This window comes from Sinohyriopsis cumingii, chromosome 6, assembly GCF_028554795.1.
Source record: "Sinohyriopsis cumingii isolate HCF-2022 chromosome 6, ASM2855479v2, whole genome shotgun sequence".
Taxonomy (NCBI): domain Eukaryota; kingdom Metazoa; phylum Mollusca; class Bivalvia; order Unionida; family Unionidae; genus Sinohyriopsis; species Sinohyriopsis cumingii.
In genome coordinates, this window is record NC_142966.1 from 103,477,904 (window position 1) to 103,485,241 (window position 7,338).

At 32.9% G+C, this 7,338-nt stretch overlaps 1 long non-coding RNA gene across 1 annotated transcript; it reads right to left on the bottom strand.

Annotated features, from left to right (window-relative positions):
- Positions 1 to 222: 222 nt before the first annotated feature.
- On the bottom strand, positions 223 to 1,629 carry LOC149797596 (uncharacterized). The gene is made up of 3 exons (XR_016421636.1): positions 1,556 to 1,629; positions 718 to 832; positions 223 to 347 (listed from the first exon to the last, which is right to left on the bottom strand). It is a non-coding gene; the product is annotated as an uncharacterized LOC149797596 (long non-coding RNA).
- Between the last annotated feature and the right edge of the window lie 5,709 nt (positions 1,630 to 7,338).

A 7,338-nucleotide genomic window follows, 5' to 3' on the forward strand; every position in this document is an offset into this window, starting at 1 on the left:
GTGAATACCGATAGATGGATACATATAGTGCAGAAAAGACATTAATAGTACGCATTTAGGGTGAATAAAAGTTTACACTAGTTTATTAAACTTCTATTTGCACTCAGTGTAAGTGCCTTTTTCATACACGGCACTTAATCACATCCAGTTTTAAGATCAAATCGTCCTTCTCATCAAAAGGAGATAGTTCACATTTTTGTTTATGTCATTTATACCATGGCGTTAGTCAGTTTCAAGATCATCGTTGTCATAGTCTTCCTCATCGTCTTCATCATCGTCTTCATCATTAAATAGAGATATCAGTTCACATTTATTGATATCAATTGTACCTTCCTTGGTTACATTTCCTAAAAATAGAATTTGACGCTATGAAATCAGTTTTCCAAAGTTTCGAGCTAATCAGCATCTTGATGTTTGGGAGAAACATTTACAAATATATAAGATAAATAACAATGTAATGCACATAATGAGAGAATTTCAACTATGAATATGATTGAATGACAGGGAAGATCTACAACAGTTTAGTAACTAAAATAATAGGATGTTGTTATGAATAGTCTCACAGCGCTAATCAAACATTATTTTCTTCGATTTAATAATCGTTAAGGTTCTCAGAAGGCAGAAAAGGTAGTGCTCTACAATGGGATGTAGCCGATACTTCCAATCAATCTGGATAGGGGTAGCTAACATTTGAATTTTAGAAGTTACAGATCTTACCAGAAAGTAAGTAGGTCTTGCCGATAGTCAAAACTTGGCCACAAAGTGCTTCTTGTAGTGGAACCATCGCCTCGAAATAACGACTACCGTTCGGCAATAATTTATTAGAACCATTCTAGAAATATAAAGAACTCTGCTCTGAAAAGAAGTAGCCAAGATCACCTATCTGCGAAAGCAACAAAAGGAGAATTTAAATTTAAATCATAATTTGATTGAGTGACAGGGGATATCTACAAGATCCTTAATCATACATTTGAATTACGAATTCTTCTTTGAACAGATAAATAGTAATTAGCATTTATTTGAGCCGTGATATAGAATTATTTCGTTATAACAAAGTTTAGTGCCCAACGATAAAACCTAATTGAGTTACATAGTAATATATCTTTGAGCACGTTGTTTTTATTTTAATGTTACCAAAAATGTAAGCTATAAATGTGTAGGAACTGATGTGTACGGTTTGTTTAAATAAAAACACATTCACACAATCCAGTCTTGATATCAATCATTACAAAGATAGCTAAACTAACAAAATAGATAGCCACGTGAACAATAAAATCGTCATCTTTGTTTCCTGAATGATATAGACTATGAACGTTTTTCTGCAGAAAAAAAATTAATTCATAATTTGCTTCATTGTACGAAAGGGTTTATGTTTGCATAACACTCATTAAAATTTTGTTTGAATGATTCTCATCATGTGAAGTATTAGAACCTTGTTGCAATAATGAATTGTCATTTCGTTAACTCTTCACTGTCTGTCATTTGATAATATTGCTCGACACAGGCAAAAACGGGCATTGATTCAATGTTAATCATATTAGCTCCATTTACTCACTTTGAAAGACATCACTTGATACATCGTGTATTTTGTATAAACACCCATACTTTCGACAAAAGTAGTGTCTCCATTTTCGTCTATAAGTACTTCATCATCAACAATTGCCTTTAATACTGCAGTATAGAAACAGATTGTTTAATACCATGATGAAACACAACTGTAAGGTCCTCTACCTTTATCCTGAATACTGTTTTATGTATATCTGTCTGTCTGCATGCATCCATGTATGTATGTATGTATGTATGTATGTATGTATGTATGTTTGTGTGTGTGTAAGTATTCATGTAAGTACGTAATGATCTCGTGGGCACCTATAATATGTTTAAAAATTATTGAACAGAAATGTGAAAGAATCTAGGGACTAAAAGGTAGGGAATTCTCATCATAATTAGCCTGACAAGTAATACGTCATCCTTCAAGGATTGTGTAATATGAATTAATGAAGTGACTGTGGCCGTGTTCAGAACTTATGATGCTTGGATAGACTACGTGCCTCACTTTTATCATGGGTAAGACCTTTCTTGTATTTGTGTAACGTCAATGATCTTCTTTGTATTTGTGCAACGTCAATGACCTTTCTTGCATTTGTGTAACGTTAATATTTAGACTAAATTGATATAATGGAATACTCTCTTGGAAACGAAGCAAATTTCAGGTACTGGTTCCGCCATATTTACTATAAGAATAGTCGGCTAATAATGATGGAAAATTAGAGAAGCCATCTTTGTTCCAATCTAGTCGCAGTTCAGGAGACCATTGTTCTGGTTCACTGATTCTTGGTCTGAATCACAAATTTATTCCCTCACGGACAAGCAACAGGAATTATCACATGGACTATTAACGCGATGGTAGGCCATAAAAACTGTAAAGAGCACACAATGACCGTCTATGTGCCAGAATCAGATAATTTGATTTATCACAAATCCGGACTGTCTAGATAATTCAACTCGGTACTGACGACTTAGTAAATATTATTTAGAACCACCACAGGATGTTGTCCATTCTACCCTTCCTCACCCGTTAAGAAATAAACATAATGATCTGGAATGTGTGCGTATATTTTAGAGATTTTTTTCGTGTTCTTAATATTAATTTCTAAACGACATTCAAACAGGCTTTTGCTAAATATTTTTAGCTTGGATTGAATGATGTTTGCATAATTTATTAATCAATAAGGTTTTTTTAATGACGTATAAACTTATAATTTATAACTGTACCAGGCAGATGCGTCCTTATCTTCAAAATCATGATATATTATTAATGGTTTATTTTCTAAAGATAGTCTTCTACCCCAAAATATTGCAAAGTGAACAATGTAAATTTCCTGTTACAATTTGTTTCGTTTTTGTTTTGTTTATTCTTTTTTCGAACGTTATCAATATCGGTGATTTAATTGTTTCTACTGTTACTTTTCAATAGTAATGAATGAAGCAACCTACTAATATAATTGTTCCACGAGAACAATTGTGTTTTAAATCTAGGTTCCTTTCGAATGAGAGAGTTTGTTTTAATGGTGTCAAAACATTGAACTTTTAAAAAGAGGTGCAGTGATAGAAAAGAAATATATTTGAAATAAGAGCTCCTATATTGGTAATAGTAACAGTAGTAGTGTATGTTTTAGTAAATGTGATGATGGTAAGTATCGAAGGTAGCATGATCCGTTGAAATTTAAAAAGTAACATCACCATTTCATTGTTTACAAGACAACCACCAATAGTATCACATGAGATATCAAAATATTTCTCACATTCTTTTTGCTTGTGTTACTTAAGTGAATGCACAAATCCTGATCGTTTATTAATACTTTTACTGACCTGTATCTGCATCACAGATAGCGTCTTCGAAATTGCGTGGTACACATGTGCATGCATGTGATACTTGGACAGCCATCACCAGTACCAATAGAGCTGGTAGTAACATTACAGCCTTTTCCATGATATTACAACCTTAAGAAGAGAAACAAAATACATCTCTCACCATCTGATGAAGTTGTATAGACCTGTACATATGTATCCATCTTGACAAAATCTTATGTAGTTAATTCATTTATACTGGCCCAAATATGGCAATCTATGGAAGGAAAAAAGAAACTTTAGAAAAAGTCCTAAACATTGGTGTCAGAATTAAAGAAACTCATGAGTCATGTTTGTTTTTGTTGCCCTGTATTGTCGCCCTAAAAAACCAAAATGAGGAATAAGAAATGGCGATTACATCTTGATTTTGAATAAATAAGTTTAGGTGACTATTCGTATCTTACCATATTTTGAATGCTAAGCCATCTGTCCTCATGATGCCAGGTTCTGGTTCATAAAGATCCCTCTTGTATTAATCATTAATTATCTTAACTATTTGAACGAACGGTAAAGTGCATTATTAAAGTAATAAATTGAAAATTACCTTTCTTCTGGCCACTACTATTGTGTCTGCTTACACGATACCACCAGCAAACAAGGGGTTAATGTCAACGTGTGTAGACGGAACGACTACACTTCTGAATATATAGTCCATGCTGGATTAAGAAGGCCACTTGTATAAGTCATTGTTGATCTTTGTTATGCAACCTGAATGAAACTATTTACTTGAATATTCACATTGGATTGATGCCACTAATGCTCTTCTTAGTAAGTTCAAAAGTCTGAAACCTTCGGACTTCTGCAACAAATTGAAAATTACCTTGTCAGTAAATTGTGTTAATATTAATTATTAATTTATAATGCTTGATGGTGCGAACAATAATGTATTGTGCTTGTGATACATTTTGTAAGATGATAACAATAATTGGATCACGTCATTAATCCATATGTTTTCAAGCAAATAGCTTTTCTCGCGCCAATTAGAGCATATGAAATGGGCTATTACCATTTAACTAAGCGTACATTTACCATAATACAAAAAAGAAAATTTTCACTTCAAACAAAAGCTCAAAACGTAACATGTCACTTCTATGCATACTTTGAAACTATCGTAAATAGTGCAGTTTCAATTATCTGAAATGAGATGTATAACTCATTGTCCAGGTAAACTGAAGTGTTACTTTCGATTCTATAGCATTGTTTAATCTTGACAGCTTTTGCTTATGTGACGCGTGCAAAATTATGAGGTCTACTCGACTCAAAAATCCGAATCAAATAAAGCAATCAAGTAAATGTTTTTCATCTGAATAAATTTATACTATCGTGTGCATTTTTGAATAACTTATTCATTTCGGAAACGAATAATAAACGTAAGCATGCATTGTAAATTTTTTTAAGCTTTAAACGTGTAAAGCAGCATAATGGTTTATATCTTAAAATGATAGAAAAATATTCATTTAACTATTATATTCTGAAATATGACTTCTACGGCACATTTCATGTTTTAGAAAGACTATGGAAATTATTAGAATTATTAACGTTTGTATTCTAACTGTAAAACATTATTATAATGTTTATTACGATGCGTGGTTGTATACCAGTTAACAGATTCTTTTATAACAAAGAGGACATAATTTAGGGCAATAAGGAACTGAGTGTTCAAAACCGTTCGTTCAACATTTTTGTGTCCTCTTACAATATATAATCAGATGTTTAAAATATTTTTTTTCTTACAGCATATGAATAAAGATTTGAGTATTTTACTTCCATCTTTGGATTGGTCAAAATATTATAGCTATGATTACCATTAAAATCGGGGCCCCGAGCGGCCGAGTGGTCTAAAGCACTCTCCATTACGGATCACTGCCATCTCACCTCTGTCTGCGCCGGTTCGAGTCTCTGATTCAGCCAAAGTGGGTCTGTGAGTAAGCTTGCCAGTAGCTTCTCGTGGGTCGGTGGTTCTTTCTGGGATTTTCCCGGGTTTTTCGTCCACCATTAATACTAACCGACGTGTATAGCCTATCGTGTGCTGAAAATGGCGTTAAACCCCACAAAAGCAACAACAACAAACATTAAAATCACAGGGATTGTGGTATAAACCTATTTATGGCTATAAACTCTACTAGTATGACTGTATGATTTAAAGTTATCGTCTCGCACAACGAAAGAAAACATTTGCTCGAGAGATGTCAGTAAATTCATTGGTAAAATTATGGTTATTGTTTCCAGCATTATTTGTAAATAACCGAAAGATATTACCAAATAAATATGGAATCCGTCAAAGTATATCACTACTCATGGTATCCGTCAGACTCAAAGAAAGAACAACATCAAAAAATCAGTCAGCGTCGTTTCATAGCAAGAAAGATATTTTGTACTTGGGTGAAAAAAGACGGTGTATTGAAGATTTTTATTTTGAGCTACTTTAAATTCATGAGAGAATTTTCAAACCAGAATATAAAACATTTTCACAAGATTCTTCTTAAATATGATTGGCGTTCACAAAGCGTGTTTTACTTTTCCGGTTCAGACTAGTAAATCAATAAATAAATGAGATCTTCGACAAACTACCACATATGCGTGACTCATATTAAAATACATTATTTCATTAGCGTAGTGCAATTGATAGTTTTATATGATCATTCTTGCCTGGAACAAACGACAAGAGTATTTACCCTAGAAAGACCGTGCGTGATGCAGTTTTATATCAGGGAAGCTTCTCCCAACACAACTGTTATTTAATTGCAATTATAAATTTTCTGGAGGCATTTAGAAACGTTTAGTTATTATACGTTTTGATGTAAACTTAAAGATTTATATGGGGGTTTAATTTCCACATTAAGTTCTAACAACAGGACGCCAACATATATAAGTTCATATACGTTTCAGGTTCTGAAGTGGTCACATTGGTGAATTTTTCATAGTATTTATGGAAAGTGCATAAGAGGAATATAAAGGATTCAGTACAAACCTTGAGCTTATTTCAAGATCTCTGCTCAATATTTCCTTTCATATTGTGGCTGAAGCAGGCATTGAAGTCAAAGACTTGCAAAGATTTAAAAATGGTAATGTTCTATTTAACAAATTAATATTGCAATAACATTAGAGGGTAATTTATAGTAGAAACATATTACAGTATATTTCAAGGACACATACTGAGAAACATAATATGACGTTGTTGATGTTTGTGGAGGAAGAGCAGATGGTAGGTAAAGGACGTTTAACTAAATGTAGACCGTGTTGCACCACAAAGAATCAAATCATTCAGCTTGTATTGTTTTTGTTTCGTCGTTCTCATCATCAAAGTGGATATTCATCAAATCACTCTTAAACATGTGAAACAGAAAACGTTATAATGATTCTCTCCCACTTCAGAATTTCAACATCATTAATTAAACTCGCTTTATTCTTATGTTAGTGTTTAATGCACGAGAATTTGTCAAGATATGTTTTCATCACTTGATATGTCCAAGTTCTTATGATAAATAACAGTACTATAATTCATTACACGTTCTCAGTGTTTGTGCTTTTGACATTTTATGCAGATAGTAATTAACAAGGATTTGTTTGATTAAGTGTCAAGTAACCATTCGGACAATGTAATTTTAATTATCTCTTCCATGAGAACACAGGCAGCCATGATTGAATCTGAAAGAATAAGTGACATATTTGTCTCATAAGCATACCGTTTTTAACTGTACAAAATAATTAAATATAAATTAAAAATAACAGTGTTCAGATCGTAGATCATTTCCTCTTCACATACAGTTGGCTCACATTTCCAACGAAACCATCCCATCACTGTTTGCTCACCTGATGTCAACAGAATTGAACATTCTGATTCGCATGGATTGTCTCCCGTGAAAGACAATTTTACATTCAATTCAACAATTGAAATTACACTAGTCCAAGTCAATCATATATAAA